General features: G+C 43.5%; 1 protein-coding gene across 2 annotated transcripts in view; it reads right to left on the reverse strand.

Moving 5' to 3' along the window:
- LOC115221466 (aurora kinase C) overlaps positions 1 to 12,836 on the reverse strand; it is a 71,266-nt gene that overhangs the window by 8,775 nt on the left and 49,655 nt on the right. The gene's annotated exons all lie outside the window — the stretch shown is intronic.

The following is a 12,836-nucleotide window of genomic DNA, read 5'->3' on the forward strand; positions in this document are numbered from 1 at the left end:
ATCATGCAATTCCTCAACTTTTTAACATTCACATTTCTCTGTCCAATCTCCTACTTATTTTGTACACATCGTTTTGAATTACTCAAGCATTGCCTCATAATCTTCAAGGTTTCTATGATGTCACTCCATATTTTCACTATGACATTGTAGGGTAGGTGTGAGATGTTGGATCTGGCCAATTTAAATTCCAAAGGGTCAAATCTCTGGCACAGGCTGACGTGTTGTTAAGAAGTTTGTCTCTCAACCATATGGTTCCAGATTGTGTCCCCACTGTGTGGCACCTTGGGCAAAAATCTGTAGCCCCAGGCCTTGAGTGGATCTGGTAGGTAGAAACTGAAAAAAGCCCATCATGTGTGCCTGCCTTTCTGCTTATGATTTACAGCCCACAACCACCACTTGATTACCGGTGCTGGTTTGTTTATGTCCCCAAAACTTAGTGGCTAGCAAAAGGAATAAATACCAGGTCTATTCTTAACCCTTTCGTTACCAACCCGGTTGAAACCGCCTCTGGCTCTGCAGTACAAATGTCTTGTTTTCTTAAGTTCTGAATTAAAATCTTCCACCAAACCTTAGTCACAATTTATGTTCCTAACACTAGCTTAATGATAACTAAGTTATTTTACTAAATTCTTTGTTACTTTTAAAATTAATTGAAAGAAACACAGAGCATCTCAACAGAAATATGGTAACAAAAGGGTTAAAATACATAATAGAGAAACAATTCTTAATCCTTTTGATACCAACCCGGCTGAAACCGCCCCTGGCTCTGTGGTAAAATGTCTTGTTTTCTTAAGTTCTGAATTAAAATCTTCCACCAAACCTTAATCACAATTTATGTTCCTAACACTAGCTGAATGATAACTAAGTTAATTTACTAAATTCTTTGTTATATTTAAAATTAATTGAAAGAAACACAGAACATCTCAACAGAAATACAATAATGAAAGGGTTAACTCTTTAATGTTCAGATTATTCTGTCAAATGTGATGTTTGTTTATTTAAAATGGTTTGAATTAATCCTGGATTATCTTGTAGTTTAGAGATTCCAGTGATGTAATTTTTTAGTTTTAGAATGACATGGTAGGGCTGAGGTGAAAGGTGAGATCTGGATAGTTTCAATGTAAAACAGGTTAAATATTTTGGCCAGATATGGCCGGTTTGAATGCTAAAGGGTTAAAGTACTGGGGGCGATTTGTTAGGCCAAACCCTTCAAACTCAAGGAGTGCCCCAGTATGACCACAGTTTTATGACTGAAACAAGTTAAAAACTAAAAGCTCCTGTCATGTTTATGTCTTCAGAACACAACTGTCTTACTCTCTCACACACACAAAATCTTAAGTGAGGTTGTGTGCTGTCTGTCTCCTACGATTTAGATTCCTAACTACTCCCACATTTTGCGGTGCAGTGTAACCAAAACCAGGTATCTTATAGTCGTGATTCATATCGAACCCTTCTGGGTATTAGCGCGCGTCTACGATGAGTCTACGATTTAAAAAATAATTTACCATCATTATTTTCCATTTTGATGCATTTTTTTCGCTATTATATAAGGGAAGTAACTCTCTAAAAATGTCTACGATGAGTCAACGATTTTTAAAATAATTTACCATCATTTTTTCCCATTTTGATGCATTTTTTTCGCTATTATATAAGGGAAGTAACTGTAAAAATGTTTACGATGAGTCTACGATTTTAAAAATAACTTACCATCATTTTTTCCATTTTAATGCATTTTTTCGCTATTATATAGGGGAAGTAACTCTCTAAAAATGTCTACGATGAGTCTACGATTTTAAAAATAACTTACCATCATTTTTTCCCCATTTTTAATGCATTTTTTGCTATTTTTTGGCTATAACTCTCTAAAAATGCTTATATAGTTATTTCCCTTACAAACCCGAGCAACGCCGGGCGATACTGCTAGTATATATATATATAAAAAAAAGTCAAACTGTTGTTGTTATTATGTATTGTTTACATGACAGGGAAAAGCAGGAAAGAAAAAGAAGAAAAAAAAAGAAGTCACAAGGTGAGCATGCCCAATCTCCATTACCTCAGCACAATCTACGTGACACTCCTCAATAAAAAATACATCAGGCAGAAATTTCATTCATGCGAAACAAGTATTGAACAGAATAAAAAGAGCTCCAATACATGTGTGTGGACATGCATACATGTAGATGTATACATACACAAATACATGTGTGTGGAATATACATAAATATATATGGCCTGCTCGCTTAGCCAGTGGGGCGGCGTCATTTGAAGGCTAAAACAATGCGAAGCGCATTGTGACCAGTGATGAGTAGTAACATCTGACAGCCTGGTCGATCACGTCACGGTCACATAAATATATATACACAAATATGTAAATATATACACACATGCGTACACACAAATATGCGTTAATTTATTCCCAGAGACAGCTCATAAAGAATAGATTCAGAAAGCAGATCAATAATTTCCCATAGTTGCAAGGTAATAAATCGTAACTCGTTCCCAGAAAAATATCTTACCTATAAAATTTATAAAACACGCAATTAAATGGCAATAAAGCAACATCAGAATGTAAAGAATATTTTATGTGAAGTAAAGAGAATGTCAAGATCATTTATAATAAAAAAATATTATAATCTCTTTTGTGAATCACTTTCGCTCACGCTAGAATCACGCACACCATCACTCGAAAGAGCTGTTCTTCACTCCTGCTCCAGAGCGCCGGCTGCGGGGTCACTCCGAAAAGCTCTATCTGTGACGATTTCATCTCAATCGAAGGAGAGGGGCTTTCTCCGTCTGGGTTGCAGATCCGTGGAATAAGCTGCCGGATGAGATGGTGAAGATGCCGACGACCGCTCGGTTCAAAGTCTCCCTTGACCACAAATGGCCTGAACTCTTTACATGTACACCCTCCCTGTACATAACTCCATGTCCCCCTACATGGCCTTGCTTTTTGCTTTTTGAGCCAAAAATTTAACTTAACTTGTAGACATGGTCACCGATTCCCAAGCACAGACTTGCAGATTTTTCTTTTTTTAAAAAAAAAAAAGACAAGTCTAGAGTTGTTTGTTTAGAAGAAGCTTTCTTTAGCATTCTATAAATTTCTGAGTAACATGCAGAACCTTCGGCTATGGAAGTTGGAACTTTTGCACTTTGTCCAAAATTTTAATCTTGTGCTTGAAAAAGAAAACTCATAAACCCGAGCTTTCGTAAAGTAGAGTATTACTGTATACACATAAGTACATCATCGTTTAACGCCCGTTTTCCGCGCTAGCACGGGTTGGACGGTTCGACCGGGGTCTGGGAAGCCAGGGGCTGCACCAGGCTCCAGTCTGATCTGGCAGAGTTTCTACAGCTGGATGCCCTTCCTAACGCCAACCACTCCGCGAGTGTAGTGGGTGCTTTTTACGTGCCACCTGCACAGGTGCCAGTGGGGTCTGGCATCGGCCACGATCAGTTGGAACTTTTAACGTGCCACCAGTACGGAAGCCAGCCAAGGCGGCGCTGACAACGGCCATGTTCGGATGGTGCTTTTTTATGTGCCACCGGCACTGGAGCCAGTCAAGGTAGTGCTGGCATCGGCCACGTTCGAGCACTGGCATACACATAAGTACATAAATATATACACATCTAACATAAATGTAGTAACTAATTTCTGTGTGTCAGTGTGTCACACACTGATCCCCTCTCTCACTATTCATTAACACTCCTACTATTGCTCATGTTGGGGGTGAGAGTAATAGTAGGCATAGAGACAGTGATAGATTGATGGTTGTGATGGTAACGGGGTGATAGTAATAGTATGAGCTGTAATTGTGATAGAGGTGGAGGCGACGGCAAAGATGGTGGTAGTGGTGGTAGCTGAAGCAGTCAGGGACAAGGGTGATGGTAAGCGATGTGAAAGACAGTGGTGATGGTGGTGGAGGGGAAGGCAGAAGTCAAAGGCATTGATGGTGGTGGCGTCAGAAGTCTGAATGGTGTATGCGTATGGCAACTGTGGTGGCAATGGTGGTGGTACTGGTGATGGTTGCAAACAATCAACAGAAAGAGAGAGAAAGAAAAAGAGGTTAGAGAGAAAAAAAAAAAAAAGACAATTGTACGGACAAGAAATGTTTATCACGGTAGCTTTACAATAAGTTCCAAGTTGATGAAAATTGTCCGATGCTTGGAAAATATTGGTCAAGTTTAATAATGATGCATCTTTGTTGGGTCCGACACCCAGTGAAGAGCCCTCCGCAGGACCCAGCTTAAATACATAAATATGTACACAAATATATAAATACGTGTAACACACGCATACATATATTCTCTTTTACTTGTTTCAGTCATTTGACTGCGGCCATGCTGGAGCACCACCTTTAGTACTTATTCTATCGGTCTCTTTTTGCCGAACCGCTAAGTGACGGGGACGTAAACACACCAGCATCGGTTGTCAAGCAATGCTAGGGGGACACACACAGACACACATATATATACATATATACGACAGGCTTCTTTCAGTTTCCGTCTACCAAATCCACTCACAAGGCTTTGGTCAGCCCGAGGCTATAGTAGAAGACACTTGCCCAAGGTGCCACGCAGTGGGACTGAACCCGGAACCATGTGGTTGGTAAACAAGCTACTTACCACACAGCCACTCCTGCGCCTATATATATATATATATATATGTATGTGTGTGTGTGTGTGTGTATGTGTGTTTGTTCCCCCAACATCGCTTGACAACCAATGCTGGTGTGTTTACGTCCCCGTAACTTAGCAGCTCGGCAAAAGAGACCGATAGAATAAGTGCAAGGCTTACAAAGAATAAGTCCTGGGGGTCGATTTGCTTGACCAAAGGCGGTGCTCCAGCATGGCCGCAGTCAAATGACTGAAACAAGTAAAAGAGTAAAAGAGTAATATTGTTTGGTTGTGCAAGGTTCAACTTGGTTTTTCTCTCTTTCCTCCGTCCAAACAGGTTTTGACAAGCAGCGGATACGGAAAGACGATAACTCATAAACTGATGAAAGTAACTCCCGTTAACCTTCTTGACACAACTGAGAGCCAAAAAGGCGACAACCTTGTCAAAAAACGCTGTTTTCACTGCATTTTCAGTCGAAAAAAAAAAAAAAAAGTAATATATTTTTATAACTGTTTACAAAGCACCAAATTAGTAGTTTCTGATTTGGTCAAGCTTTACCAATTTACTCTTTTACTTGTTTCAGTCATTTGACTGCGGCCATGCTGGAGCACCGCCTATAGTCGAACAAATCGATCCTGGGACTTATTCTTTGTAAGCCCAGTACTTATTCTATCGGTCTCTTTTGCCAGACCGCTAAGTGACGGGGACATAAACACACCAGCATCGGTTGTCAAGCAATGCTAGGGGGACAAACACAGACACACACACGCATATATATATATATATATATATATATATATACACACATATATATACTCCTGTCAAACCGTCCAACGCATACCAGCATGCAAAGGATGTTGATGATGATATAAACGCATAGAGCCAGCCATCGCAAGAGATTAATCAATGGCTGCTAGTCACCTGATGCTTGACTGTCCAACACAGTGTCACACACCAACTCTTTCAATACCACCCGATTAAGTGGACAGATAGACAGACAGACAGACTATTAAATAACAGGGAAGTCTAGAAAACTTGTAGCACAAGCTCAGAATTCTCTCATCCATTAGCAACAGCTCGGCTTGTTTGTTTTTCTTTCTCCTCCCAAGGGATGGGGAGGCTGCCTCCTCGGACAATGAATATTATGATAGAAATTATAAATCAAATATCAGAAACCAGAAGCAAAATCGAAATCGATCAACATCAATGGAAATTGCAGCCGTGATACCAGTGCCGGTGGCACGTAAGCGAACCATCCGAATCGTGGCCGTTACCAGCGCCGCCCCGACAGGCCTCTGTGCCGGTGGCACGTAAAAAGCACCATCCGATTGTGGCCGTTGCCAACCACGCCTGGCCCCCGTGCCGGTGGCACGTAAAAAGCACCATCCGTCCGTGGCTGTCTGCCAGCCTCGCCTGGCCCCCGTGCCAGACACAGGTGCCAGACGAGGCTGGCAGACAGCCACGCTCGGATAGTGTTTTTATGTGCCACCGACACAGGTGCCAGACGAGGCTGGCAGACGGCCACGCTCGGATGGTGTTTTCTTATGTGCCACCGACACAGGTGCCAGACGAGGCTGGCGAACGGCAAACGAAATACCTATTTCCTTACTACCCAAAAGGGGCTAAACAAAGAGTGGACAAACAAGGACAGACAAACGGATTAAGTCGATTACATCGACCCCAGTGCATAACTGGTACTTAACTTATCGACCCCGAAAGGATGAAAGGCAAAGTCGACCTCGGCAGAATTTGAACTCTGAATGTAATGGCAAACGAAATACCTATTTCTTTACTACCCACAAGGGGCTAAACACAGAGGAGACAAACAAGGACAGACAAATGGATTAAGTCGATTATATCAATCCCCAGTGCATAACTGGTACTTAAGTTATTGACCCCGAAAGGATGAAAGGCAAAGTCAACCTCGGCAGAATTTGAACTCTGACCGTAACGGCAGACGAAATACCGCTAAGCATTTCGCCCGACGTGCTAACGATTCTGCCAGCTCTCCACCTTTCAGTTACCATCAACCAAACCCACTTACAAGGCTTTGGGCGATCCGGTGGGGTTACAACAGAAGGCATTCAGTAGCCAAGGTGCCATGCAATGAGTGGGACTGAACCTGGACGCATGTGGTTAGGAAAGAAGCTTACCAACCAGAGGGTCACCTGCATGATCAGGTGACAAAAAGCGAGATGGACAACAATAATAATCAATAGCTCAACAGATTAGTCCAAAGAATGAGAATATGGAGGGGTGTAGCATCAGAGAAAATGAAAGTGAAACTAAGTAAATATACGAAAACAATATTATCACAATTCATATTGACAACATAATTATTTTTCTGTGTAGGTCGAAAACTTATTTCATATCCTGTCAGCCATATTTAATGGTGTATGTGTGTGTGTGTGTGAGTAAATATGCAATCAATCGTTTCCTTGTATACAAAAGCCTCGAAACTGTTTGCAAAGAGACAATAGCGAAACTGATTTATTGGTGAAATGTCATTCTTTCACACACTGTGGGGTTCAATAAGTACCATTATGTCATCAACTTCACCCCCTTCCCCTAAAGCAGTTGGCCTTGGACCAGAATTTGAAAACACTATTACTACTACTACTACTGGTGAAGATGCCGACGACCGCTTTGTTCAAAGCCTCCCTGGACCTCAAGTGGCCTGAACTCTTTACATGAACACCACCCTGTACTTAACTCCATGTCCCCCTACATGGCCTTGCTATTTGCTTTTGAGCCAAATTAACTAACTAACTATTATTATTATTAAGGCGGCGAGCTGGCAGAAACGTTAGCACGCCGGGCGAAATGCGTAGCCGTATTTCATCCGCCACAGCGTTCCGAGTTCAAATTCCGCCGAGGTCGACTATGCCTTTCGTCCTTTTGGGGGTCGATAAATTAAGTACCAGTTACGCACTGGGGGATCGATGTAATCGACTTGATCCCTTTGTTGGTAGTAAAGAAATATAATTATTATTATTATTAATTATTAAGGCGGCGAGCTGGCAGAATCGTTAGGTTGCCGGGCAAAATGTGTAGCGGAACCTCATCTCGTTACGTTTGAGTTCAAATTCTGCTGGGAGTCAACTTCCCTTTTCATCCTTGAGGGGGGGGGGGGGGGGTAAAATACCAGTTGAGTACTGGGAGAGAGGGGGTCATAGTAATCGACCTCCCCACTCCTTAAATTTCAGGCTTTGTACCTATAGTAGAAAGGATTATTATTATTATTATTGGAGTCGAAATTGTACCTGGAACGTAAAAAGCGCTATCCGAATCGTGGCCGATGCCAGCGCCGCTTTGACTGGCTTCCGTGCCGGTGGCACATAAAAAGCAACATCCGAATCGTGGCCGATGCCAGTGCCGCTTTGACTGGCTTCCGTGCCGGTGGCACATAAAAAGCACTGTCCGAATCGTGGCCGATGCCAGCGCCGCTCTGACTGGCTTCCGTGCCAGTAGCACGTAAAAAGCACCATCCGAACCGTGGCCAGTGCCGCCTCGACTGGCTTCCGTGCTGGTGGCACGTAAAATGCACCTATCCGATCGTGGCTATTGCCAGCATCGCCTGGCACCTGTGCAGGTGGCACGTAAAAAGCACCCACTACATTCATGGAATGGTTGGCGTTAGGAAGGGCATCCAGCTGTAGAAACACTGCCAGATCAGACTGGAGCCTGGTGCAACCTTCTGGCTTCCCAGATCCCCGGTCGAACCGTCCAATCCATGCTAGCATGGAGAACAGACGTTAAACGATGATGATGATGATGATGCTGATTATTATCATCATCATCAAAGCAGTGAGCAGGCAGAATTGTTAGCACGATGGATGAAATGCCAAGTTGCATTATGCCCATCACTACATCCCGAGTTCAAATTCCATCGAGGTTGACTTTACCTTTCATCCCTTCGGGGTCAATAAATTAAGTTCCAGTGAAACACTGGGGTCAATGTAATCAACTAGACCCCCTCCCAACAAATTTCAGACCATGTGCCTATAGTAGGCAGGACGATTATTATAATTATTATTGACCCCCGAAGTGCTAGAGGGAGAAAGTGAGCCACAGCCATCTCAGCAGTTTAATTCTTTAGCATTTAAACCAGCCCAAATATTGTTTTATATTCAAACCAACTATATATAGGCACAGGAGTGGCTGTGTGGTAAGTAGCTTGCTAACCAACCACATGGTTCCGGGTTCAGTCCCACTGCGTGGAATCTTGGGCAAGTCTCTTCTGCTATAGCCTCGGGCCGACCAAAGCCTTGTGAGTGGATTTGGTAGATGGAAACTGAAAGAAGCCCGTCGTATCATCATCATTTAGCGTCCGTTTTCCATGCTAGCATGGGTTGGACGGTTCAACTGGGGTCTGGGGAGCCCGAAGGCTGCACCAGGCCAGTCAGATCTGGCAGTGTTTCTACAGCTGGATGCCCTTCCTAACGCCAACCACTCCGAGAGTGTAGTGGGTGATTTTATGTGCCACCGACACAGGTGCCAGACGAGGCTGGCGAACGGCCACGCTCGGATGGTGTTTTTATGTGCCACCGACACAGGTGCCAGACGAGGCTGGCAGACGGCCACGCTCGGATGTGTTTTTATGTGCCACCGACACAGGTGCCAGATGAGGCTGGCGGACGGCCACGATCGGATGGTGTTTGTACGTCCCCAAAGCACGGAGGCCAGTCTATGCGGTACTGGCTACGGCCACGTTCGGATGATTTTCTTGTGTGCCACCGGCACTGGTACCACAAAGATACAAATTCCATTTATGTTCATCTATTTTGATTTGTTTTGATTTGATTTGATTTTCACTTGCCTCAACAGGTCTTCACAAGTGTCACTTGCCTCAACAGGTCTTCACAAGTGTCACAAGAAGGAAGGTATGCACAGGTGGACTGTCTACGTCGCCGGGTTTCGGATGGTGTCTTTATGTGCCACCGACACAGGTGCCAGATGTGGCTGGCGAACGGCCACGATCGGATGGTTTTCTTGTGTGCCACCGGTACTGGAACCACAAAGATACAAATTCCATTGATGTTCATCTATTTTGATTTGTTTTGATTTTGATTTGATTTTCACTTGCCTCAACAGGTCTTCACAAGTGTCACGCGTGTCACACCACTTGCCTCAACAGGTCTCCACAAGTGTCACACACTTGCCTCTGCCTCAACAGGTCTTCACAAGTGTCACACACTTGCCTCTGCCTCAACAGGTCTTCACAAGTGTCATAAGAGGGAAGGTATGCACAGGTGGACTGACTACGTCGCCGGGTCTTTGGATGGTGTTTTTATGTGCCACCGACACAGGTGCCAGGTGAGGCTGGCGAACGGCCACGATCAGATGGTGTTTGTTGTGCCCACAGCACGGAGGCCAGTCGATGCGGTACCAGCTACGGCCACTTCGGATGGTTTTCTTGTGTGCCACCGGTACTGGAACCACAAAGATACAAATTCCATTGATATTCATCTATTTTGATTTGGTTATGTATTTATATATATATGCGTGTGTATGTCTGTGTGTCTGTGTTTGTCCCCCTAGCATTGCTTGACAACTGATGCTGGTGTGTTTACATCCCCCGTAGCTTAGCGAAAGAGATCGATAGAATAGGTACTGGGCTTACAAAGAATAAGTCCCAGGGTCGATTTGCTCGACCAAAGGCGGTGCTCCAGCATGGCCGCAGTCAAAATGACTGAAACAAGTAAAAAAAAAATCTATCCAACCTTCTGCACCTTGAAGCCGTGAGATACTCTTTTACTCTTACTCTTTTACTTGTTTCAGTCATTTGACTGCGGCCATGCTGGAGCACTGCCTTTAATCGAGCAACTCGACCCCGGGACTTATTCTTTTGTAAGCCCAGTACTTATTCTATCGGTCTCTTTTGCCGAACCGCTAAGTAACAGGGACACAAGCACACCAGCATCGGTTGTCAAGCAATGCTAGGGGGACAAACACAGACACACAAACATATACGACGGGCTTCTTTCAGTTTCCGTCTACCAAATCCACTCACAAGGCTTTGGTCGGCCCGAGGCTATAGTAGAAGACACTTGCCCAAGGTGCCACGCAGTGGAACTGAACCCGGAACCATGTGGTTGGTAAACAAGCTACTTACCACACAGCCACTCCTGCAAGATTAATTCAAAACAGTGCGATTAAAAAAGCATTACATGTTGGCAGGGCGTAGTCTGAATACTGAAGGGTTAACAAGCAGTTTCAAACAAAAGATCACATCAATGTTGAATATATCGCCATAGCCAGTTTCAAGAGTTATGGAGCGCTCAATGAAAGCTGAAAACCTTGTCCATTAGCAAACCTAACAAATGGCAACTTGCTATCAATGAAAAAGCTAGGTCACAAGCAATCAATGCTATAATGCTGAGAAAAGATCAATATTTCCCACCAAGATATCAAATCTAATCAATCAGGGAAGATTGAATCCTTAATTGTCAAATGGGGAAAACGGAGTTTTATTAGGAGTAGGGAGGCTGTGATAAATCCTTTAGCATTTACATTACTTAATTTATCGACCCTGAAAGGATGAAAGGCAAAGTCGACCTCGGCGGAATTTGAACTCAGAACGCAGCGGCAGACAAAATACGGCTACGCATTTTGCCCAGTGTGCTTACCACTCTGCCAGCTCACTGCCTTAATAGTAATAGTGGTTTAGAATGGTATTATAGGGTAGGTGAGAGAGGCAAGATATGGCCAGATTGAACACAAATTGGGAAGACTATTTTGGCCGGTCTAAATGCTAGAGTTAAAGTAGACCTGCACTAACGACCACAAAATCATACAATTATAAATTTATTTCTTAATTACAGCCACTGTGTTGCCCTCGCCAACCCCAGCATACAATCCTGTTCATACTCTACAAACCCCGCCACCCGCCCATCTTTTCTTGTAGTTGTTGTGTCAGGAGGAGAGGACAAGTGCCCATCCCTGCTTCTACAAGCTCTCAAAGACCCGTTAGATTCATGCAGAAACTTTGCCAGATCAGATTGGAGCCTGGTGCAGCCTCCTGGCTTCCCAGACCCCAGTCAAACCGTCCAACCCATGCTGGCATGGAAAGCGGACTTTAACTCTTCAGCATTTAAAGTGGCCAGATCTGGCCGATGATTTGACCAGTTATGGCCTCTCACACCTACCCTACAATATCATTCTAAAATTAAATAACCTCGTTAACAAAATCTCAAAGCTACGAGATTAATTCTAAACAATGTCGATAAATAAGCATAACATTTGACAAACGGATTAATCTGAACGCTCAAGGATAAATCAGCTCTATATCTGGTCCAAATATTTCATGAGCAGACCAGCCAGATGTGGCCTTTCACACCGACCCTACAATGTCATTCTAAAAATAAAGAAACACCAACATTTCAATGCTATGAGATAATGCTTGGTTAATTCAAAACTATGCCATGCCGGTGGCACGTAAAAAGCGCCATCCGAGCGTGATCACTGCCAGCGTCGCCTTACAGGAATATGTGCCAGTGGTACATAAAAAACGTTTGAGCGTGGTATATTGCCAGTGCCGCCAGAGTGGCTCCCATCCAGGTGGCACATAAACAACACCATTTGAGCATGGTTGTTGACTGGCCCTCATGCCAGTGACACGTAAAAGCACCCACTACACTCTTGGAGTGGTTGGCGTTAGGAAGGGCATCCAACTGTACAAACTCTGCCAGATCAGATTGGAGCCAGGTGCAGCCATCTTGTTGGCCAGACCTCAGTCAAATCGTCCAACCCATGCTAGCATGGAAAGTGGACGTTAAATGATGATGATGATGATAGTTGTACAAATAAGCCTCAGAGTTGGTTCTGTAATGGCCTTAGACAAAGAGGTTGGTGACCACAGCAACAGACTGACCCATGATAGAGAAAACAAAGAAAAACTGCTGTAAAAAAAAAAAAGATAAGCATTATCCACACACACAGCTTGTCTACCAAATGCACTTGTATTGATAAAGAAATGCGTGTGGACAGTTAAAATAAGCTCAATGTGAACAAAATCCTAAGCAAATACACAATCACGGGTAAGACTGACAAAACACGGAGTGACAAAGTGTGAGTGCATGAAGTACTTCCTGGTTAGCCAAGGACAAAACGGCCCATGTTTCACATCTGTGTTTGCTTAACCCTTTCGTTACTGTATTTATTTTGAGATGCTCTGCGTTTCTTTCATTTACTTTAAATATAACAAAGAATTTAGTAAAAT

This window comes from Octopus sinensis, linkage group LG18, assembly GCF_006345805.1.
Source record: "Octopus sinensis linkage group LG18, ASM634580v1, whole genome shotgun sequence".
Classification (NCBI taxonomy): Eukaryota; Metazoa; Mollusca; class Cephalopoda; order Octopoda; family Octopodidae; genus Octopus; species Octopus sinensis.